This window comes from Lissotriton helveticus, chromosome 2_1 (assembly GCF_964261635.1).
Source record: "Lissotriton helveticus chromosome 2_1, aLisHel1.1, whole genome shotgun sequence".
Taxonomy (NCBI): Eukaryota; Metazoa; Chordata; class Amphibia; order Caudata; family Salamandridae; genus Lissotriton; species Lissotriton helveticus.
In genome coordinates this window covers 868338945-868364187 of record NC_136059.1, presented here as the reverse complement: position 1 = coordinate 868364187, position 25243 = coordinate 868338945, and positions in this window count along the sequence as shown.

The window sequence follows — 25243 nt, the reverse complement described above, 5'->3', positions numbered from 1 at the left end:
GAGCACTTAATAAAAAGAGAAAAAGAGAGAACACTAGAGAAATCAGGAGGGTCCTGAACTGTGATCCTTAGCTAATCTTTTAGGGGCAATCATTGCATAAACACGAATAAAAAAAGAGCTAGATCTATGCAGCATCCAGGTTTAACAAGGTATGTAAATTTCAGAGAAGCCTACATTTTGAGGGGAGGGGTCACGTATAAATTGCTTTAGGGTACCAGGAGGAGCTAGCAATTGAAAATGTAAGTGTTAGCAGGGTTGCCTGTTTCTCAAACAAATCCTGATGAATTAGGGTTTGTGATGACAACGATAAATTGGTAGTAAAGTTTGACTTCAGCAAAATCAATGTACAAGATTAGAAATCCATTCCCTATGGGCTTACATGTGCAGACATTGGAAAGGGGTGACTTTGAGAATATGTATGGATTAGGGAGCAGAAAGATGATGACAAATGCAGACTCATTGAGAGACTGCACCACTAGGTTATGAATAATGAAGAAATAACAGATTAGCATGTAGGTGAAGATTGCTTGCTGAAAGAGGGATTTATGTTTTCAGGGTAACACAGAATTATCACTTATCACATATAAATTCACAGTTCGTGTTTCCTGAATCACGATTGCTGTATTTTTTTCATTTTCAAGATATACTTGAAAGTTTGGGGTTCAGGCAGGATTATGGACACTCCTGTGTGAGCTAGTGTGGAAAAACAGATGAACACCCATGGGTGTGTGGGTATTTGCAGATCCTTTACGGGTAGTTTTTACCCTCACAACGGAGACAAATGTGTTATTTTAAGACGTATTAATAGAGAGGGAAAACCACCATATATAAAGGAGTTAAAGGGAAAGGTGGTCCTTCTTGGGGAAAATATTTTCCACATTGATCAAATAAATTTACATGTATCACATCACATTTACACAGGCAGACTTTTCTGCAAAATGTGCATGTATACATTTTAGGCAATTGCATCATTCAGAAAATCTGAGACTGTCATATATTGTCTTGTATATTCATAGGGGCATTCTGCAATACTATAATGTATTAAATATCATCCTACAAAAATATCGAAAGTGAACATAGGTGGGTACAGATTTACTACCCTTAAATCTATCCTGAAGATGATATTCATACAGTAATGGTAAGTACTTCAAAAAATGTGTAAAGTACAGAGAGGTGGAGTTAGGAACAGTTAATCTGTACTTACCTAAATATACTTACTTTCACAGTATTATGTGCGGCAGTCAATATTCTGGCTAAATATTTTTTTATTTTTGCAGAACTAGTCTTACTCATGATACTCTGACATACAACCTGCTAAGATTCTTGTGAATGCCTGAAAGTTGTACATTTGATCCAAACTTAATAGTGACTCTATAGGAATACATTTCAGACTTTTTTCCTGGCCCTTTTGACTTACTATATATTCAAAGAGAAAGATACGCCATATTCCGTAAGGGAACCGGAGAGACAATATGAGCAACAACTAAAAATACCGGGCCATATGTTTCAAAACATTTTTTGCGATTACCAAGATTTAATGATTCCTTAATATTACCAAATAGTGCTTCGGTAAATAGGTAATCGCTATTAGGAAATGCTAGTCCATTTGTTCCTATGGACCTAAAGGCCCATAAGTGCGAATGGTATTGCATTAGCTAATTTGCGATTACCTAATTGGTAATCTCAAATTAGCTAATGTAAAGCCAAGGTATCCAGGGGCCCAAGGCCCCCTGAAGCACCCCAAAAAAATAAATGTGCACATGTAAAGCACACACATGCCCTAGCGGCATGTGTGCGCTACATAGGAATTTGAAAAATGTATTTTTGTGAATTTTGCTAAATTTGTACATAGTTACCATCTACTTGAAGTCGATGGGAATAGCATTTTCCTGAATGAACAGTTTGCATATAGAAAATAGTTGGTACATGTGCTAAGGGAATTTCAATTTGTGATTCCCTATTAGTAGTCGCAAAATTTGGTTATTGCAATTGTTGCAATTACCTAAATTTGCGACTATAAAACCTTTCATACACCATGAAAGGCGATTTTGCATTCCCAAACAGCCAAATTTTGCGATTCTCACCGTTTGCAAATACAAAATTATTTCAAACATGTGGCCCACCATCTTTTTTCTACTTCAATCTATTCCTGTCACAACATCAGAATCAGGGTTCGAGGTGCCTTGAAAGCGATCTAAGCCAGTGAATTTATTTTAGAGTCTTGTTGATCGTACATTCATTGTAGACAATCATGATCCACAGCAGCAAACGTATGTACATTGTAGTGCAAGCAGCTCTGAGATTAGGGTCACATTGATAGCTTCAAAGGAAAATAAATCAAAATTTTGGTACAGCGTGCGTACATGCAAAACTATTCGTTGCTATTTAAAAGAATAAAGATGCGGTTTAACAGCATACCAGGCGAGAGCTGGTGTAGTTCTAGAAAGCTGTTGTAAGGAGCACTAAGTGCTGGAAACATAAAGTTCTCTTTTTTTGGTCCGACCTTAACTGCTCCTTATGATGCTTTGGTATTTTTTTTCCTCTGGCAAGAGGAGGTGAGTGGGCTAGTGGAATAATAGATGTCAGAGCCAGTTCCCTGAAATGAATTAATACCATCGATGTACTCCTTTTTAATCTCATATTGTCCACTATATGTTTTACGTGATTTGGAAACATTGCAGCATCCTTTTGTGACAATGATTGATTGTGCATCAAATTTCCATCTGATGTTATTCTCTGTTAGTAGGATCCTCTCTGCTCAAAGGCTCCTCAAAGCTATTTAGCACTTTAATATTGTGAACAAAGGTTTATTTTATTGTACAATGGTGTTTTAAGTACATCGGTGTAATTAGTCTGACATTGTATCTAAGTGTGATGTACAGCTGGTGTACCCTGTGTATTTACGTTGTCTTAGCTATTTCTGCTTGTATTTCCTTATTTGGTGTATGTGTGAAAATGTTTAATGGAAGACCCAACCAGCACTTTAGGGAGACCCAGCAGCCAGAGTCCGGTTGTAAATAGATGGGAGAATAATGGATATGTATCCTGGATGTTCATTGGGAGTAGCCAGATTTAGCAGTTCCTACCCTTGGCTTGTCCTTTGATACCCCTGGCACTACTATTGCTATTCCTGATCTGAGGGTCATAAAGGCACTGACCTGAATAGAAAGGTACCATGGCTCACTATGCTACCAATGTCGTTTCGGCCTCTCAGTAAGACCTATAGGCCTCAAAGAGCAAATAAGAGATAATTCAGTGCATTCTGCCTTCAGGCTGTACTGTAAGAAAATGTGAAATAGGAAAGGGGTGTGCAAACAAAGAAAGCCGCTATCACTATATAATAAATTCAGCAATGACACTAAAAGCTCTGGAGAAATATATGTAGAGCAGTGTAGCAATTAGAAACTAATTTCAGAGCAGCATATTTTTCTTAAATTCACAATTAATCTGTCTTTCAAGAGCCTCATGGATGTTACATTAAGGGAAAAGGATCATTTTATTACAATGTGTCTCCATTTCTAACAGATCTTCAAAGGAAATGCAAAAACCTAAGCAATTTATTCAGAGAAAAAAGTGGCGGACATTTACAATTTAAATAATTCAGTCACAGCGAACTGTTCCAAGAATTTAATAAGCTATGTGCTGGAAGCCTCATAATGAATGCAGCTGGTGGAAGAAATAAGGCTACTGTTTGTAGAATGAGCTTCGATTAACTGTGTGGGCGCGCACATGTGCTTGCATGTGTGATTGGCTGTGTGGCATATGAAGGAAGGGATGAAGGGTGAGCATTTACATTACATTGTAACTAAATGGTAAATGGTTATGATTAGGCTGAAACACTGACATCTGAAAAAATGTCTAGGTCTTCTTGAGGTCCTAAATGGCACATTTAGGCAAACATTAGCCATACGTCGAGCGTTAGCATTGCCTTTGCTTACTTTCACCCTGGCCACAATTAAAGCGAAACTAGGGAGAGCCAATGCAGAGGGCATTGGTGGTTACATGTGGAAAGCCTCCATCACTCTGCAACATCTGGCTTCATGTGTCGGCCTGTCCAATGATCCATGCTCCTGCATTATGGTATTTTTAATTATGCGGATATCATGTCTCTTGACATAAAGGGGCTCTCCTGATAGGCTCGCACCTTTCCTTCCATTGAAAGATTGGGCCATTGGTAAACTAAATACGCTATGAGTTTAACAGAAACCCTTCTTAATGCTGACTCAGTGGCCCCTTCACAACATTGGTAACAGAAGAACGTTTCATTGGTGAAAAAAAGGAGGAAACGTTTCTCAAGCAAATTGATAGGAAAAATGACAAGACACACGTCTCAGTTGTCTAAAGGGGCACGAACACGTGATTAAAACCAGGGGTCGCATAGGGTTATTTATGAGTTCAGTGTTTGTTCGGAAAGATAGTTTTTCAAAGACTTATATGCAAATGTAAATGCAAATTGTAGGAAAACCGATGAGGGCAGGGTGGGCATGAATAGAAGAAAGCCTCTGTTGTCTAAAGGGCAGCAAACACTCCAAGGAAAATAAAATATAGGTGAGACCTGATGGTGGAGCATTATGGGTTAAATGTGTCTTTGAAAAAGTAGGTTCAGGAAGCAGGACTGGAGGTGCAGCTTATTTTTAATTGTGACCAGAGTAGAGGGGAGCAGTGTGTTCAATGAAGGAGAGGCTGTCAGCCAGTACAGAGTGCTGGTGCTGACTGAAGACAGGCTGCGTGCACGTGGAGCATACCATGTGCGGCAGAGCACGGGCAGAGAACTGCAATTCCATGCAGGTCTTGAAATGCCGCATATCCAGAGGATCTAGTTATCTAGAGGGGAGAGGATGTAGCCTTACCGCTAGAACTGCCGACTTTGGAGCTGGGGAACCGGATTAGAGCCTTGGCATCGGCTCAGCATCCTGTGATTCTGGGCAAATCGCTTAATCTACCCGCGCCTGCCAAAAAATGAATCTGTCCTTGTGTAACGTACTTGGTGCTCATGTAAAGTGCTCCAATACCTTTGAGTTGAGTTCGTGCTATATAAATCTGAAAACAAAAACAAAAAAAACCATCTAGAGACTCAGTAGCCATCTTGTGCATTCAAAGGTAACATTCCTCATGGTGCATGCCATCCTTGCTAGGCAATCATACTGCAATCTTGGTACATCCAGGAGCTTCCTACATTGGTGCTGGATTTCAAGTGTCAAAACCTCTTGCTTTATGAAGAATTAACATTTGGGCATTTTGGATTCAGAGCAGTGTCCTTAGGTTGCGTGAAAATGGCAAAGAACTTTGAACAATTCCTTGCACATTTAATTTTTAACACAGAAGGGGTTTATGTCTTGTTAAGGGGAAACAGCATATACAATATCGATGCAACCACGCGTTCCGTTGCAGCACAAGTGTTACCACGCTTGCCTTTCCGAAACATATGCATTCACCATACATATCCGTGATGACGGCAGTCATCACTCTAGATTTAGAGCTGATGGGAAGATGAGAATGGAAGGGACAGGGAGGATCAGATGCAGCTTGGTAAGTAGGGCTAGGTCAGGGTTTTAGGGCTCAGGGTGGGGGGGATTGGGGTAGTTTTTATGGCTGGGGGTCGGTTTTAGGGTTCAGGGCGGGGACTGAGGTGTTTTTAGGGCTGGGGTCGGGGTGTTATTTATGGCTGGGTGCTGGGTTTTAGGGCTCAGGGTAGAGGGCTAGGGTCAGGGTAGTTTTGGGGGCTAGGGGCTGGCTTTTAGGGTTCGGGCGGAGGTGTGGTCGTTTTGCAGGTATGAGGACTGGCTTTTAGGTCTCAGGGTGGGGGGTCTGCTGTGTAATCTTTACCAGGGATATGCCTTTACAACAAAATTCGGTGGACAGGCATGCGTGGTGAAGACGCAGTCGTAGTAAAAACCGTGTTGTTAAGGCATGCAATATAATCCCATGTTTGGATTGGTCATACAACCCCCGTTAAAAATTCCTGTGATGGAACAAAACAGATGCTTAAGGGGAGCTAGATATATTAATGAACATTGTGTACAAGTTCTACTAAAGTCAAGTAGAAACCGTTCTCATCTTGTACAGAAAGTGTACAGTGACACAGCTTGAGCTTTCACTTACTGAAATATAGAGCTTGATGTACAGAGATATTGCTAAGGTATACCTACGCACAATTAAAGTTAGGTTTAGTATTCCATTCGCAAGTAACTTAAGGCATCTCTTTATCATATAGAAGGAAGTCCACTTGAACTTGCAGGCCTTCTTGACCTCAGAAATGACAAGCCAAGGAATGGAGTCCCGGGTCTCTGTTTTCTCTCTTACCCAATTCCTCTTTCCTTACTTCTACAACTGGCACTCATATCTTAGTATAAGTTGCCATTGGCAGGGACATTAGAAAAAGACATGATTTCTATTGTAGCCTGGCCACAGTGTTAATGCAAACCTAACAGAAGGTTTTCATAGCCTTATTTTTTTGCATGTATTGACTTTGTAGAGCAATCATAGATGTAATACTTAACTGGGTCAGAAGTTAGGGCTTGATTTAATATATGGTGGTATTTACTGTGGCGAACAGGGTGATGGAGGACATTATGTCTGAGGACAGCTATATTTAGAGATCATCTCCAGCCTTTCACAGCGGTTTCACAGCCTTTCACAGTGGCTGTTGGCTGTCGTCGGTTGTGACGGACATCAATCAAATGTTTTGTTTTTCAATTACTAACCCCAAAACTGAGAGTTTGTTTCTGAAAAACAAATTACAAATCACCCCCACACCCAGCAGGTTTTTTCCCTGAGTGTGTCGGTCATTATTTATATATTTCTGTTTGTCGCTGCCAGGTTTTCCATGGCAGTGGCAGAGAGAATAAAGGTTATAATTATAACAAAGGAGGGAGGGAGAGAAAAATGGATTCAGTCTCCCCGGGTACGTTTCATAAACAAAGTGGAATCCACTAGGATAGTGGTGGTGATCCCTACTGTGGTGGGGAGCACTCGCTTTGTTAACTTCGCGATGCACCAGCGATTGCGCATGCGCCGAACGGAGAGCATGACCACTCGCGCATTACCGGTAAACGAAGATGCAGAGGTACTGGACAGCCCTTGTATGGGCACATATCCGCCTTCAATTTACTTGTCAATTGGCAATTTAGAATGTACCGCGATAGTATTTATAAAAAGGCACACCTCTCCCTATAGCGGCATTTCCAGCCGAGCCGCGTTGAGGGGAAGAGGATAGATCGCATCCTGAGTAACCATGAGTTAAAAAACCCTGAAAGAGGAGGGCAACTGTAGGACTCTGTAAGTAGGAGAACTGAAACAAGTCTTTCTCATATTTTTAGATCGCTAAAAACTGGGCAAGATGGAAACCCCCAATATACGTAAAAGGCTCATGAAGCATTCTAACCAATATCAAAAAGTAAGACAATCTCTTTCCTGTTTTTTCCTCCCCACATCACAGGAATGCAGGGAATGAACTAAAACCAATACGTGTGTTTTTAATGTTACAAGTGTGTACTGTCCAGTCCTTGTCGCTTCACTTTTCAGGGTGTACGATCACCTAAGGCATAATATATGTATGTTGAAATCGGCAACCCTTCACTTTTTTCCTAAGGTCACCGCAACCTGTAAGACAGTTATAGATTATTATGAGAATAGTGTTTAACATGCTTTTTCTCCTAGGTCTTTAAATACACGCCAATTGGGCGACGAGAGACTACATTTCTGAACTAAAAACTAGGTACATAACACCTATAGTTCACTTCCTTTTTGTAGAATACACTTTTAAATTTACATTCATGTGAGTAAGGTGGGGATCTTTGTGCAAACCCCGTCCTGAAGAAGGAGTTTTAAACTCCGAAACATGTTCATGTAGACGCACATATGAGGTTGATGTACATAATTATACACTAACAACCTCTCATTGCACCCCCCTTTTTTAACGATACCAGCCGGGGGCTTAATTAAAGTCTATTTTTCACCCCACGAGCCAGGTATTTTTTAACCATCACTTACAACCCACCACTCACGCACATTCATTACCCCACACACATCCACACATAGTCCATTAACAGTCGGTCGCAGCATGCCGCATCCCGGAGAGGGGTGCGAAGACCCCGATGATGAAGCATGACACCAAGGGGCCTGTTGGTGTGTGAGGGGTATTTAAACAACACTGAGTGCTCCCCACCACAGTAGGGATCACCACCACTATCATAGTGGATTCCACTTTGTTTATGAAGAGAGAATAAAGGTACATCAGACCATTAGCCCTCTATATACTTCATCAGCCAGCACTCCACCAGGTCATAGGAGGATTTTTTTTTTATTACAGAGCCATCAGGGGCAGTGCTGACGGAAAGCTGATGGCCCGCCTGACTATATCAAAGGCAGGTAGACTGAGTGTGTGGTGAACAGGGTACTCTGTCATATTTGTCAAGGCATACTCTGGCTGTCAAGCTCTAAATCTAGATCTGTGCCTGAAGTATTTGACAACTGTTAGGCTGAGCATGTAACTCTTACTAGGTTAATCTGACCAATGTGTATACACAACCAATTAAAGATTGCTGCTCTAGTGAATGATGCAAATGGAAGCAACCAGAACACAATGGTGGTATAAGCTCTATCAAAAGGAAAGTTCAGCAGGAAAGGATACCAGGATTGCCCAGGAATAAATAGAGATGCAAATCTCAGTGTCTTCTCAAATTTCTTTGATAGAGGCAGTTGTACTCCCTGCTTGAGTGATGTCTTTCTTCATGCACCAGTAATGATCTATTTCTTTCACTACTTGTAGCAAACTGGGCTTTCTTGCAGATGCCCCCACCCCACTTTTCGCTCCCATTTAGACTGCAAGATGCTGTTTTTATACTCTGATAGTGCACTGGGATCTACTAACCAGGCCACAGTGCCTGTGCTCTTTCCTCTAAAAGTGATGTGAATTGGTGCATCCAATTGGCAAGGAACTTTTCCGCCTTATAATTCCCTTGTATATGGTACTAGTGGTACCCAGGGCAAGGGTGGTAAAGGGGTCAGCAGGGCTGCAGCACTACAGTGGCAGCTGGCGTGGCTCACGGGAGGGGGGACGAGCATATGTTGGGCAGGCAACATTAAAAATAAAATAAATAATACTTACCTTGCAGCCACCACCACTGGGTCACACATCTTCTCTCCTGCTCACATGTGTCTGACTCCAGGTCGGAACAGGAAGCAGGCAGCCAGGCTCCCATCCCTTTGCCAGTCACAACACTGCAATGCAGCGTTGTGATTGGTCTGAATGCTGTGACACGGCGCTCAGCCAGGGGCTGGAGGGGTGGGTATGTTCTCCATGCAGGCTGTAATGCAGCCTTCATGGAGAACAGGGAAGTGCGCATGACTGTTTTGGGCGGCCCGAGCCAGTCGACCAAACAGTCATTGCTCACAGGAGTGTTCTATCACTCCTGTCCTGCTCTGTAGCCCTGCCCCCCCTCCTCATGCACACTGCCACAGCAGGAGCACAAAATAAAATGATTATAACATTCTGTTATTATCATTTTATTTTTTCCTTTCTTTTACTGCTTCTTGGCAGTGAGGCAACACTCCTCTGCCTTAGCGGAGGAGCCGCCACTGCACGCACACCATGTGCTATAGAGGCACACCACTTCCTTAATGTAAGTCAGTCACTCTTAAGGTTTAGGTAGAGTGCATTATATTGAAGGTGTGGATATATATGTTTATACGTATATATCCCTACAGTATTCTGTAAACCAAGGTTTTACTGTACTTGACCAGCAGTCCATAGGGTAACATGGGCTGGCTACCAAGAAAACTCAAGCTAGCCAGCTCCATTATAGAACAACCATATTGTGTTATGTTTGGTGTCAAACATCATGCTTTTTCACCTTCAACACAATTTGCGTGTCAAGGATGAGCTGGCATGCACGTAGGTGCCACCCTGAGTGGATGCCCACCTAATGTTTAGTGCTCCAATGTATTGCAGTGGTGTGGCAACTGTGGCAACAAATGATGGACAGAAATGTTGAATGAATCAAACATTCACCTCCCAGTCAAGAGATCTGGGTTAAATCCATCATTCTTTTGCTCACTTTGCCACCCCAGTTTAGACCCAGTCTTAAATAAATCAGTCTTGACCCTGTTCCTCATGGGAACAGTCCAGCCTGAACTGCCAAGCCAGGTCCTCCCTGGACCGGAAACAAGCATTCTGCGACTGGTTTCAGAGTAACACCCTTCATCAGCCAGGCTAGCTTGAATCCAGTGGCACAGTGAGCAAGGCTTCCCGAGCCGTTTGCCACCAAAACAAGAGTCTGCTCTCCTGATGGGATATGCTACCACTTTCCCAGGATGGAGGCAAAGGCCTGGGCAGGAAGGAGTCACACCTCTTCCCTCCCAGAATGGCTAGTGTATGCAGTCAACAAGGCGGTGAGCCTCAAAGGCATTTACCACCGTTGATGTGTAATTACTTGTCCCTCACTCGAGGACAAAGCCCTTCCCACCCTGTATAGGCAGACAGGCAGGAAAATTAGGTAGTCAGGAAGCGAACACCTCCAAAAGGCTAGTCACACCTTTAGGGTGGGCTAGGAGGTCTGTACAATCAAGGAAGGGCTCTGCCATTTGGGCAGAATTGTGGGTTCTGGGTAGCATAGTGACATACAGCCATAGGATGTTGTCACCACAGGGGTGGGTTCGCCGCAGGGACGACTATCTCATTGGCCATTTTCTTCATGCCCTTAACACCCCTACACTAGGATTTAAGAGGCACCCCCAATGTAAGAACCTCAGTTCCCACTTTGATACCGTCACCGACAACTGTACTTTGGGCTCTGAGACAGTGCGAAGATAGGACACTTAAGTGCACTGAAGACACCTTATATCGGAACTGAGTGTTTGACATGTGTCTGTAACAAAAGCTCATTGCTCCCAGTAAGAGGGACTCCAGTGGACACCAGAAACTGAAGCAGACTCCCTTGGATTGGTGAGACCAGTCCTCTGCAAGACGCAGGAAAATTGATGTGCGGTGTGTTACAAGAATTTTGACCCGCTGGACCAGTGAGCCCAAAAAGAAGTAGTGTCCTGCAAGCCCAGAGTAGTAGCTAAGATTTCACAAAGTTTCAAGCGGCTACTCCACTCCTCTCACCCTCAAACCGCCGAAGTAATTGTGGACAACATTTGCCTAGGCGATTGCTAATCGGGTGATCGACCCCTTGAATGACATCTCCAGTCTGAGAGCACCCCACAGCGACAGTGACCGATGCCAGCAATGACCCCGCTCCTGTGTCCCTGCATCCTTATGTTGGAGTCTTTGAGTGTGTGGTAAAGCATCTTTGGCGCGACCTGCCACAGTGATTGACAGCTGCCAGCAACCTCTGCACCCGAAGCTGCCGAGCAAGGTAGAAGAAATACAGCTGTTGAACCCAGGCCCTAGGTCTCCAAGGGCCTCTACTCTCCGAGGGTAGAGTGGAACTCAATCTCCAAGTGTGGTTTTGTCAAGTGCTGCAGTCCTGCAGATCCCAGTCAGTACCAAGCATAGTGCAGTCAAAACTGCACCCGGACTCCCTGGGCAAGGTAACAAAGTACCAACTGTTGGAACTTGATCTAGGGACGCGTATGACCTTATCCACAAGAGGGTTCATTTGAACTTACCCTGCAAGAGACCGAGTGCCACCTGTGTTCTCCCCATTCATTTCAATTGGACCAGTTTGACAGCTTAAAGTGCATCTATTTTTGAATGCTTTAAACATGCACCAAAGCGGTTGTATGCATGATATAAAGTTTGTTTTGGTGGCTATATTTATTTAAAAATACACTCTATTTTTTATAAATTGGTGTCAGATTCCTTTTGAATCATCAATTACGTATGACCCTTAATGGTACTGTAAAATGCTTAACACGTGTTCCTCCAGCAATGCCTGACCACTCTTAGCCACAATACCAAGACTGAGCTAAGGATTATTGTTATTAAATCCAGCAATCATCCTATGTGTACTGTGAGAATATTGCATGGTAAGGCCTCCAAGCAACACCACATAATATTCCACCTTGCAACACTAGTGGTATGCTATTGTTTGTACTAGTAAAATCTTGCCACTTGCTTAAATTGTGCACAAGCCCTATCCTGTGTGGGAAGCACATTCAAAGTGTCAGAGTCACAAGTATGGGGAGTCCATGCCTAATATATCAAGCATGTCATCAGGGAAAATTGGAGTACTGTGTTTTATGTTTCATATTTTTTAAAATGCTTGTTTCCTTATATTCAGTCATCGAATTTCAGTATTCACAAAATGCATGTAGGAGTAGTAAAGTTAGGATTCCTAACTTTACTACTCCTAAATTCCTTTTGTGCATACCAAAAGTCGTAAAGTTAGGATTTTGTATCAGATTAGGAGTAGTAAAGTTAGGAATCCTAACTTTACTTCTCTTAAATGCCTTTTGTGAATATGGAAAGTCATAAAGTTTGGATTTTGTCTCAGATTACTTTTGTGAATCAGGCTCTTGGTGTTTGGTGACATGAACCTAACAGATATTTAAATCTAAATACAACATATATAAAAACATTGGGTTGTTCTCCACATATATATGATGAATACTTCAATTTTCAAGAAATATTAGTCTCAGTATGGAAACATGTACAGGATTTTGATTTTGACAATAGAAGTTGATACACAGATCAGTGCAATGATTACCATGTCCAAATGGTGTATAACATAGTGAACCGTCTAATCTACATGTAACAACAAATACATGCTAGAACTTACATGAATGCTTGCAAAATAGCACAACATTGACATATGTGAAAGGATACATTATCGAACTGATATATATGTTGTTAAAAATGCTGGCAGCCTATTACTTTAATATGGTTGATAATCATGTTTGGAACATTTCTTTACCATGAGCATCATTTAGAAAAACATATCATTGTTGTTGGCAACTATAGGATTGTTTATTATATATGTACTATTATTAATAGTGACATGAATAAGAGTGTGGAGTCTCCACAGGTGTGGTGGAATAGAGGCACACATGCAATATATGTCATGCCTATCTTCAAATGTGCAGAGTAATCTCCACAATAGGTTAAAATTCACAGTCATAAAGACAGTAGTTTAGAAAATATGGGGTGTATACCTAAATTAATTTTTATAGTGTAGGTTTACTATTGAAATTGTGGCACTAAGGGTGAGATTACTATATGTGAAAGATAATGTGCCATGTCAAATTGTAACACACACATAGCCAGGGTGGCCATTTTTATAATTTCCATAAACAATGATAATTAAGCTATCTGATATATCCAACTCTTGTGAGTCAGCTGGTAGAGTTCAAGCCCTGCAAGCAATAGATGGGTATGTCTAATCTCTGGATATAGTGTACTAGACCTGGCCATGTATTTAGTGTAACATCCAGCTGTACCTTACAGTCTTCGAGATATGTGAATATTGATCAAAATGCTTGAGTGTTGAGTATGGCCTGCACATTTAATTTCTTATGTGTGACCTATTGTAAGTATTGTATCAGATATAGGATTGGATAATAGTACAGGTTGTTTTATGTCTCAAATCTTCAAACTACCACAGAATCAGGATCATGTTGGGTCTGGCACATTGATAGCTAATATTCTGAAGTGTGATGCATCTGAAGAGTTGGACGGTCATTGCTAACATTAAGGTACATACATGTGCACTGAATCAACTTTGGCTGATAATGCGATTTGTATTAAGTAATGGAGCAAGTTTGTCTATGTTTTCATGTGTCACAGGCATTACTATAAGACTGTATCCTTGGCCAGTGGTTATACAGTCCACAGACGCTTGGTATCATGGTAATTTCTGCTTACACAGCTGCTAAAAGGAGCAACATTAGGAATGGCCTAAATAATTGTGTAATCTAATGAACATCTAGTACATGTATACTCATCATTTTGTTTCCTTAGCATCTTCCTCCAGAACCAGCAAGGGGGATATTGGCCAGGAAGTTGGTTGTCGGAGGGTTTCACCACTTAAACAGAAGGACCCAGTAGCATGGATGGTGATGGAGATGAAGTGGAGGACTCTACCCCCTTGGCCTCAGAGGCCTCCAACCAGCCCCAAGTGGTGGTGGACCCAACACCATCTCCTGGGCTTGCACCATTATACATCACCACTAGGAAGATCAGCACACTTCCTACAGTTCTCCTCCATGTTGGCTAACACTCAGCCAGTAAAAGGGTTGGGCTCTCCATTGCCCTAGAAAACTCTGCTCCTGCCCCACTCCATCTACCAGTGCTGTCTGAGAAGGTTCTTGAGTGCTGCACAGCATTTCTTTTGACCAGAATGCAATGTCGGTTGCCATCAAACAGTTAGAACAATTATTAGCCTTACAGTATGGCATCCACAGTGCAGTGTGTGCCATACAAAGGAGCAAAAGTGCTACGCAAATAAATGATGGATGGAATACTGAATAAATCATTCATTCACCCCCAGTCAAGAGATCTGGGTTAAATCCATTGTTCTGTTGTTCACATGGCACGTCTGAGGCTCCCCTCAGATGTCATTGCCTCCCAACCACCCACCAACCAAAGCCCCTTCTTTTAAAGAGCCTTCCTCTTCCCTAACCCATCCTTCACCCAACATAATGTCACCAACCACCTCAATTTCTTCTTCATACATTACATCTGCAATCACATCTGTACACTTTGGCAAACACAAACACCCACACAGACATTCGTATTAAACAGACAAAATATACTCACAAACCAAAACGTAAAGGCATAGGGACTAGCATTACACCCTCAACCACCACCACCACACCCTTGACAACCATGACAACCACAACCACCACAACACCTACAACTACCATCACACCCACAACTACTGACACACCCACAACCACACCCACATACACACCCATAACCACACTGTTGGAAGTATCAATGAAGACAGGAATCCAGTTAAGTGGAAAGTGTTCTTTTAATGGCCATCCACTCTCCTCACTGAAGAGTGCACCAACATTCCATCGTAAGCTCCAGGTCGGGGGAAACCAAGGCAGTCCGGGAGCGGGGGTGGACGGACTGTACCATGACATAATGTATAATTATAACACATCCCCCTTACCGCATTATGGAACTGAAAGGAGAGAGAGACGGGGAAAGAGAAGGATGGGGTAAATGCGCCAACAAGGCTGGGAAAGAGAGAGAGAACAGGAGAATGAGGATGCAGAGGCAAGAAGAGACTGAAACATAGCATGAGTACAGCACCCGACAGAGTGTTTACATCTGCGCTTTTACAATGTTGTCGAAACTCCACCACTGTCCATTTTCAAGCTGGACCACATTTTTGAGAACTTTAACTATTTTACTCGGGGAATAGAATTTGCTCTGATTGGCCCCTTCCTTATTGCATCTCTTTGCTTGTACTAAGTCACCTGCTTCCCAATTGTGAACTTTGACGCCATGTTTCTGGTCATACCCGGGTTGTATTTGGCTTGGTGTTGGTTGATCTTCTCTGCAATTACCTCCTGATGAACATCATTTGTCCTGCCTCTGCCTAACCAACTGGGATTAAACATGGTTCTCTCCTGCTCAGAGACAGAAAAGGGGAGACCCCTGTCACCTTATTAGGTGAAGTATGGTACGCCCATAAACAATTACGTAGTGAGCTTTCTATGTCATGAACATTGACGGTGGCCAGCTGGAGAGGTTCTTTAATAAGCCTGTTCGCTCATCCCACTAAGCCGTTGGCCTTTGGGCAATAGAGGGCAGTGGTCTCATGTTTTATTCATTCTTATTCAATAGTGTGAACGGTGAACATGAATCAGCATACATTGTTATGCATTTGTTATCAATCAACACATCACATTTGGGATAAATTGAGTTCACAGTGTTACTGATATCTTTTAGTTGCAAAACATATTTCTCACCTCTGAACTCTATGCATTTTACCTTCTTACTGGGAAAGTTTTCTACATCCTTCTCATGTTCTCTTGGGTGAGGTTCACCTTCCCTGCATACTCTTGTGAAATGCCCTCTCCTATTGCATTTTTTACATGTAACATATCTAGCAGGGCATTGGAAGAAATTAGCAAAATGATTATTGCTACCACATCTGTAGAATTTGGGACTCTTCTCTCTGTTGACTACCTTGCAACTGGAAGCCTCCTTCTGTTTTACCTTATATACCTCACTTCTGTCTTCGTCATCTTTAATACTAGCTACAACTTCTGTATTAGGTTTCATTTCTTTAATGCACCTTGCAGTGTCTTCAATAGACTTAGCAATCTCTATTGCCTCTCTTAATCCTGGGTTTTTAGCTAATAACTTTTCTTGAATGTGAGGATTATTTGTACAACTAACAAGTTTGTCTCTTATAAGAGAATTTGTGAGGTTGACAAACTCGCATAACTGTGTTAGTCCCCATAAGGAGGCAATACAATTCTGGACTGACTCTTGTTTTCCCTGTACCCTCTTGAAAAATTTGTGGCGTTCTAATACAACATTTATCTTATCTCCAAAATGCTTCTCTAATTTACTCGTAGTTTGAGCAAAAACATCCACTTCTCCCACAAAATCCTCCTCTTGCTCAGGCACTGGTAAAGACTCATACATTTTGCGCCCATGTACCCCTAAATTATGGAGAAGAATGTGTTGTTTGCGTACTGAGCTGAATCTTTTGCCCCCAATGGCTATGAGATAAGATTCAGAAGGCTTCACCCACTCTTTACAACTAATTTCTGGTTCCCCTATGTCATTTAAGAAGGGGGGAGGTGGCTCATGCTTGCTGCAGCCATACTAACAACCCAGATGGAAAGCGTTAAGTGACCAGGGTGGGTGCTACTCCTACGGGAGAGATGCAAAGACCAGCTAACCCCCTAGGCATGGGAGAGTAACCCCCTTAAACCACAGTAACTAAGAGACTACTAGGAGAGTTTCTCAGGGGTGGATACACTGCAAACAGAGGGGTAAATGCTTAGAGGCAGGGAAAATCACACCCCTACTGTAGGTAAAAAAAGAAATAAAAAAAAAAAGAAACAAGGACACTCAAAGATCACAGTCACTACAAAGTTCACCAGCAATGTTCCATCATTGTACAATAGTTCCTGCCACTGAATAGTTCGTTAGATGTGTGTGCCTCTCTTATGTTCAGAAATGTGGCAAATACCTTAGAAGAAGGGGAGGAACACATTGACTGCTGCCGAAGAGTAGAGCGCTCACCAGCTGGTGAAGTCTATGATGATACGCTTGACTCGCCGGAGACACTTACCGGCCCTCAGGGAATGATGCCCGGCAGGGGATGAGGGGAAATCTCCAGCTTGTTGCTGGTGCATCGGCGAAGGACAAATCTGACAGGATAACTGCTTAGTAGAGTTTTGATTGTAGGATGAGTGCGTGTCCCCTTAAATTCTGGCATGCGGCAATACTTTAACGGAAAGTGAACACGCCAACAGCTGTCGGAAAGTGGAGCACTCGCAGTTGGGATGAAAACTGAGGAGACGCTTCAATCGCAAAAGTCACCTACCGGCCCTCGAGGAATGATGCGCCGGCAGGGGGAATTGAGAAATTCCGGTTCACAGGCTTACAACGTTGGCCGCCCCTAGCTAGTGGTGCGTCAGGAAAGAGACAACCCTGACAGGATGTCCGCACTGAGGATCTTCTGTGGTGGAGCACTGTGGAGACGAACAACAGCAGAGCCTCACTCCTCTAAGGCACGTTCATCTACGCCGGGCAACAGCTCCTCACAACATACTGCGTTGAATGGTGACCCGTCGAAAGGTCACGTACCGTGATGACAAATCCTGCGATCCGGATGCCCAGGAACAGCTGCCGGAGGCTACACGGCCCCGGAATTGAATTATACCCCGCTGCTGACAGGACAGCAAGTCCGTCCAAGGAGTAGAAATCCCTTCTATTACACCAGAGACTTGGCTGCCAAACTGGATGCAGTGTCCTATGAAAGCACAACACCACCACCGAGGCAGATTCCTTCGCTTCTCGCTCACCAGGGTGTCGCTGGCTAACAGGTGCCGAAATACCACAATAGCGTGGGTCTCCAGGCGGACCTGTGACAGGAGTAGCACCAACCCAGGTGACGGATCTCGCCAAATAGCACTGGCACCAAAAGTTACACGTAGGGCACACACCTTTGAATCAGGATTCTTGGGAGGCACTCGGAGGTTGATCAGTCCAGTTGGACGAAGAGTACCAACAATACATACTTCTGGAAAGAAGACCCCTTGATGGATCCTGGACCGGTGTGGAGAGAGTACTCAAAAGGGAAAGGGCCACAACTACCCCCTGCGCAGATTCGTCGCCAGTGTTGGAAGTATCAATGAAGACAGGAATCCAGTTAGGTGGAAAGTGTTCTTTTGATGGCCATCCACTCTCCTCACTGAAGAGTGCACCAACATTCCATTGTAAGCTCCAGGTCGGGGGAAACCAAGGCAGTTCGGGAGCGGGGGTGGACGGGCTGTACCATGACATAATGTATAATTATAACACACACCTTACTTGCAACCACCACATGCACAACCACCATCACCACCACCACCTCATCCAAACACACAACTTTATCAAAACACAGAACATCACATAAACAATCAACACCACAGAAACACAACCCCACAGACAGGCACACAACATTAGCAAAACAAACACCACTGAAACACCCACCCACAGACATGCATTAAACATTGCAACATCAGTAAAACCAACACCACAGGAAGCAAAATCTGCAGACAATCACACAATATCAGCAAAATTAACACCACAGAAGGCACAGCCCATAGACAAGTATACAGCATCATCAAAACAAACACCCCCGAAATACTCAGCGAAAGCCACAGCATCCACAATACTAATAGAATCATTACACTCAAAAACTACACACACATTACAGCAAACAACAAAACACATACCCAAATGAACAACCACACATTACTATGTCACTTAAGACACACTCACCTGCACAACAACACCCACCCACCACCACTGCAACTGCTCGTACACCCTCTACTTCACACATACCTTCTACATTCACCACATACCAACCTCCTACTCCTTCCCCAACCACCCCTTTTCTTCCCAAATCCTGAAGAAAAGGCCTACCCTCCTCCTGATTGGTAAACAGAGGTGCCTGGATTCCATCATAATGTTAATGGCGTGACATATGCCCCTTTTACAGGAGGGCATTTGTGTGACATTGACTATGGAGCTAAGGTTTCTATATTGGAGTCTAAGCCACAGTTTAGGTCTGACCCCGTATAGTTTGCTTTATGATTTAAAATTTGCCTTTGGAGGGGAGAGGTTATGGAGAGCATTTATTGCGATCACCCTTTAAAGGGGACATAGAAATTATAATATGGACAATATCTAACTCTCAATGAGCGACATCCTTACATATGTGTGTAGAATTGTTGTATATATATTTATATGGGATAGTCGTTCAAGCAAATGTGACCTCAGGTGTATGTGACATACACTTACAATTGTCAAAGTGTCACAGATTTTGGAGATTCTTTAATATCATTAATCTTAAAGTGGTGAGGTAATGTTGTCAGCTAAAATTCTAAAATGAATATATTTCATGTGCTACTATCATGTTGATGGACGACACCCCAGACATAATTTAGCGTACTTTTGATATGTTCAGAGTGTGTCTGCACATACGCGCACTATACTATATTTAATGAAAGGCTAATTTGTACCTAACACCTTTCTTGGATTGATATTATGATTGTGACTTGAAAAGTACAAGAGGATTGTGGTGGTAGCTTACCCCCTTTTATCATGTCAAAACTGTCAGCTCAGGTGTGGAGGTTTAGCCGCCATATGATGTCGATTGAAAGCAACATTGCGATTGGGAGGGTTGATTAGTGACTGTAATCCTGCCGTCAGCCATTTTTGGCTTTTGCTTTGTCGATGGAGGTGTCTGCAGGTGACCGTAACGGCAGGGCCCTGAAGGACTTTCGTCTGTCATACCGCAGACATATGAAGCAGGCAAGAGTACAGCGATGGACGGACAGTTGATTTTAGACGGTCTGCACGCATCCACCAATATATAAACCAGGCCCTTAGTTCCTTCCGTATAATGTTGTCTTGATTGGGTTTTGCTCCCCCTCGAATATCAGTTCACAATTCTATGCATGATATTTATCTGTTTGTCTTTTGGAATTTATTGTCATTGTGCTTTTTCTTTGTATTTTTTGTTGTGTGTTTTTGCATGAGTGTCTGAACATATTGCAATAGGTTCTTTATACATTCTTGCTTTTTTCTCTCTTAGGACACTGCCTTGCTGTGAACATCTTGATCATATTTTTTGTAGGTGAAGTTTTCTTTTCTTAACTTATATTCTTTCTATATATCCAGCTATTTTGGAGAACTGTGTGGCATCCGCAGAGGGTCATCCTTGTCACACTTCCACCAAAAAGAGGAAAATGGTAAGGAAGCGTGACCTTCAATTGACAACACCTTTCAGCTTACATATATAATGGTAATGGTAATACTGAAACACTGCTCACTCTGTACTTAATTGTTTATGGGTAATTCTCAAACATAACTTGCATACACAATATAAGTGTAATAGACGGCATTATTGTGCAGCATTTCTAAACAATGTAAGAGGTAGCCAGTTTGGCACTGTGGACTAAACCATCACTTCATGATCCGTGTTTAATCCAAAGCCCCATCCTCAAGTCTGGCAGGTCTATTTAGAATGTCATCCTTCTGAGGCTCATGAAATCAGTGTCAATGAGGAAGGTAACAATAAACATCTGCTAACTATCATGTTGGTAACCGAACTCTTGGGGTGAAGGTGCACGCTCCAAATAAGCCTTTTGTGTCATTCTTTGTTTCATGAGATAATTTCATTTCATGCACCTTAGCTTGGGCTTCAGATATTTCGAACCATAGAGAGATCTATCAGGCCACCAGAGCTTGGGTGTTCCAATCTGGTCCTGGTATTTTCTAGTGCTTGATCCTTATGAATAAACCAACCCTTTCTGTGATATCCCTTTGGCAGCTTTATGCACATTTAAATATCCCCAGACTTGGATACAATGCAGCTTTAGCTCTTGTTGTGCTGCTTTTATGTTTTCGTGTTACATCTATTTGTTCCAGGATTTAACACATATCATTAGCATTTCCAGATTTAATCAGTGGCCTACCTTTCTAGGTGGCCCTTTTCACTTTAGACCCAAATCAAAAAGGCTGAATGTCTAATAATGTGCATGCTTGATAAATCCATTTGAGGGTTCCCATACATGTGTTTGCATTTTTTATTCTTATTGATAATCTCCCAAATGGATCCACTCCAACAGATATTGCCATTGTAGCTTTGGCTCTTGAAATCCAGTCCTGGATGATCACTCATGATCTCAAATTCACTGCTCACAAATCTCTGTACCTGCTCTTTTTGCAGCAATTTTGCTCCACTCCAGTCCAGAAATAGATTCTACCAGCATCCATAACTGCAGTAGTCTATTATTGAACATGCCAGGTCAGTGGAATATACTCCTGGATATCTATTTACTCTGCACACACATTAACAATATTTCCCACAATGCCAATCATCAGCGGAGACTAATAACTGAGACTAAACATTTCCCACCAGAAGAGGATCTCAAGGATGCTGTCCAAGGGGGGAAAACATGGCAGCCGGTGAGAGGCAGGTCGCGGGTGAACTGGGAGGCGTGCAGTGGAGTTTTGGCTTTTTTGGTGATGAGAGCAGGAGCCGCGCGCACCTTCCCTGACGTAAGCGCGCACCACCTAGCGTGGAGCGCGCACACAGGACGTCGCTAGAGGGTCGCGCCGCCCGCCGCTTTTAAAAAGCGAGCAGCGCGAACATGAGGCACTTTTCCAGTGGTGGCGGCGGAGCGGGCGTGAGGAGTTGCAGGTAAGGAGACGGGGGGGCTGGTGGGGATTGTGGGAATTATGGATGTTTCTCAGTTTAGTAGTAGTAAAGTTAGGAGTCCTAACTTTAGGACTCCTAAACTGAGAAAAATCCTAACTTTAAGACTTTCCGTATTCACGGAAGGCATTTAGGAGACCTAAAGTTAGGAGTCCTAACTTTACTACTCCTAAACTGAGAAAAATCCTAACTTTATGACTTTCGGAATTCACAGAAGGCATTTAGGAGTCCTAAAGTTAGGACTCCTAACTTCTGTGAATACCGAAATAAGTAAGTGCCTTCTGTGAATACCAAAATGAGTAAATGCCTTCTGTGAATACCAAAATGGTAGTAAGTTTAGGATTTTGTCTTAAGTTAGTTCTGTGAATCAGGCCCTAAAAGTTTTGTGGTTCAAGTGGAGCGTCAGTTGGAGGAATCGGAAGTTAAAATTGCCAGAGACATTCAAAGGATCCACAGAGACCCACTCAGGTTAAATGCAAACAGATCTAAACCTAGGAGAATACTAGTTAATGTATTCTTGTATTCGTTAAAGGAAAAGATCCTTACTAAGGCCCTGAAGAATAAATCGTTAGACCTGGATGGAGCAAAGATTGAAATAAGATCCGATCTCTCAGTAGTAACATCCAATAGGCAATGGGAGCTGGGGAAAAAGATGGAGCCTTTAAAAAAGTTACGAGCTTCGGTTCAGTTGAAAATCTCAGCCCTACTTAAAGTGATGTTAAATAATAAAATGCATTCTTTCCGATTTGTGGAGGAGGTCGATAAATGTATTAAGGAGCTCCAATTGGAGGCTTAGTAACAAGGTCCCTTTCATTTGCTTCATTGTGCATTTTTATGGTAACTTCCGTGTGCACGCCTTCAGGTTCCCACATAGAGCTTTTGCCATGGGAAGTTGGTTAGGGTTTTCCAAGTGTGTGGGGGGGCACAGGCTGGGGAGCATAAGGGAATAAACAAAAATGAATACTTCAAATGTCTTGTTTTTCACGAAATTAGTCAGCAATGCCAGCTTTTTAGGGGATGTCCGGTAACAGGGTAAATGAGATAAAAATCCTAGCGTGGAATGTAAATGGGCTCTGGGTAAAGGGCAGGAGAGATAGGATTATGCAATATGTGAAAGACTGCCCAGCACAAGTTATTATCTTGTTAGAGACACACCTCACAGAAGAGGAAAGTAGGAAGTTTTTTAAATCCCAGAGGTGGGTTGCACATGACGTTTATACGAAGCAGTCAATGGTCCTAGCATTACTGGTTAAGTAAGGAACAAATATCTCAGTAGAAAGAAGTGTCTCAAATATTGCAGGAAGATGGCTTTTAGCAAAGCTAAAAAAAAATTGTCAGAACTTTACTTTGGTGGGGTACTACGGACAAATCAGGATGAAACAGGTCCACTGGAAGAGTAAGTTAATGCGCTTTTAGGTTTCCAGGATCAGATCATTATGGCAGGAGATTTTAATACCGTCTTGGACCATAAATTAGACAGATCCCAGAACAGCAGAGCGGCTTTTAATCCAAAAATGTCAGATAGGGTCTGATCGGTGATGGCCAGTGGGGTCTCTGTTACATATGGAGGTGCATGGCTTGGTCACAACTAGGTTTAAACCTAGTATAAACATAAATCTCGGATTGATTATTTTTTGATTGACAGGGTTTTAAAGGATGCTGTAATGGAAGTTAAACATATTGGTGTACACCTGTCAGACCATTTAGCTATCTTCCTTCATTTGAGGTTAGGAGAAGGGAGTGTAAGTTCTAGGTGGATGTTAGCCCGCACAATTTTATTGGAGGATGTGACTGTCGAGATTCTAAGAGAAGAGACCAAATAATTTTTTTAGAGTAATCTGGGCTCAGCCACGATTGGGACTGTCTGGGATGCTTGTAAGGCCTATTTAAGGGGAAGACTAAGAACTTTAGCGGCAGGGAAAAGGTGAGCTTACTATGGAAATGTTTTGGCATTAGAAGAGCAGATCCGGAAGCAGGAAGGGGTTTTGAGTAATTTAGGAAGATCAGTGGGAGGCCAGAGGGAGCTGGCTGTAATCACTAAGCTAAAAGCTGGTTTGTCGGGAGTTATAAGTGATAGAGTCACAGAGAGGTGGGAGTCCAGCCAGTTGGCACATTTTGAGTATGTCGAAGGTTGTAGTAAATTACTAACGTGGAAGGCGAAGAGTAATCAAGTCAGAAACTTCATAAAATAGATCAGCTGTGAAGGGACAGGGGTAGTGCTGAGTGACAGTCAAGGGATTAGTTTGGCTCTTTTCAGGCAATTTGGGAAAGTATATAAAGAAGATTTGGTTACTGCTAATTTCGCCTGAGGCTTGAGCGGGGCGCTCATACTTTTTCTCTTGCTGATATTTTAACTGATCGTTTTGCACTTTCCCTTTGTGTCCTTGCCCCCCCTGCACCAGCGCGCGGCCCTAGCGCGACGCTTGGTGTCTTCATCGATTTTCGGGTGAAGGCACTTTTTAAACTTGACTTGCCACCTAAATTACCTGAGTGTACTCACCCTGCATTGTGCTGCCTCCCCCAGAGGTTACAGCCGATTTTAGGGCTGTTTTCGACCTGGGGCACGGGCTGAACTTTTGCGGCGGCCATCTTGGGCAGGGCTAGCCTCCCTTGGGGGCGAGAGTCAGGGGTATAAAAACAGAAGAAGGACAATCCCGCAAGAATACTGCTAATTTCGCCTGAGGCTTGAGCCGGGCGCTCATACTTTTTCTCTTGCTGATATTCTAACTGATCGTTTTGCACTTTCCCTTTGTGTCCTTGCCCCCCCTGCACCAGCGCGCGGCCCTAGCGCGACGCTTGGTGTCTTCATCGATTTTCGGGTGAAGGCACTTTTTAAACTTGACTTGCCACCTAAATTACCTGAGTGTACTCACCCTGCATTGTGCTGCCTCCCCCAGAGGTTACAGCCGATTATAGGGCTGTTTTCGACCTGGGGCACGGGCTGAACTTTTGCGGCGGCCATCTTGTTCAGGGCTAGCCTCCCTTGAGGGCGAGAGTCAGGGGTATAAAAACAAACAGTCATGTCTCCGCGCAGCGGATGCGTTCAGCGGACGCGCCGGATTCGCGCCGGAGTCAAGCCAGAGTCCGGCCCGTCTGCGCCCGTCCGCGCACTGGCCGGGCACAGGGCTGGGAATTCTGCTGGTTCTGATAAAAGGAGCTATAGCAGACAGGAATTATTAGCCCTGAAGTCGGATTGCGGATGTAACCTACATAATCTCAATCCCTCAGATTGGACAGGCCCGGTGAGTTGTCAGAACTGTTACTACAATTTCACGTGGTCCCAGGTCTCTTCCATTTTAACACATAATCATACCTTAAAGGCTGGCTTAATTAATGCTAGATCTCTGCCAAAGCATGCCCAGCATATCCAGGACCTTCTTACCGATGACAACTTA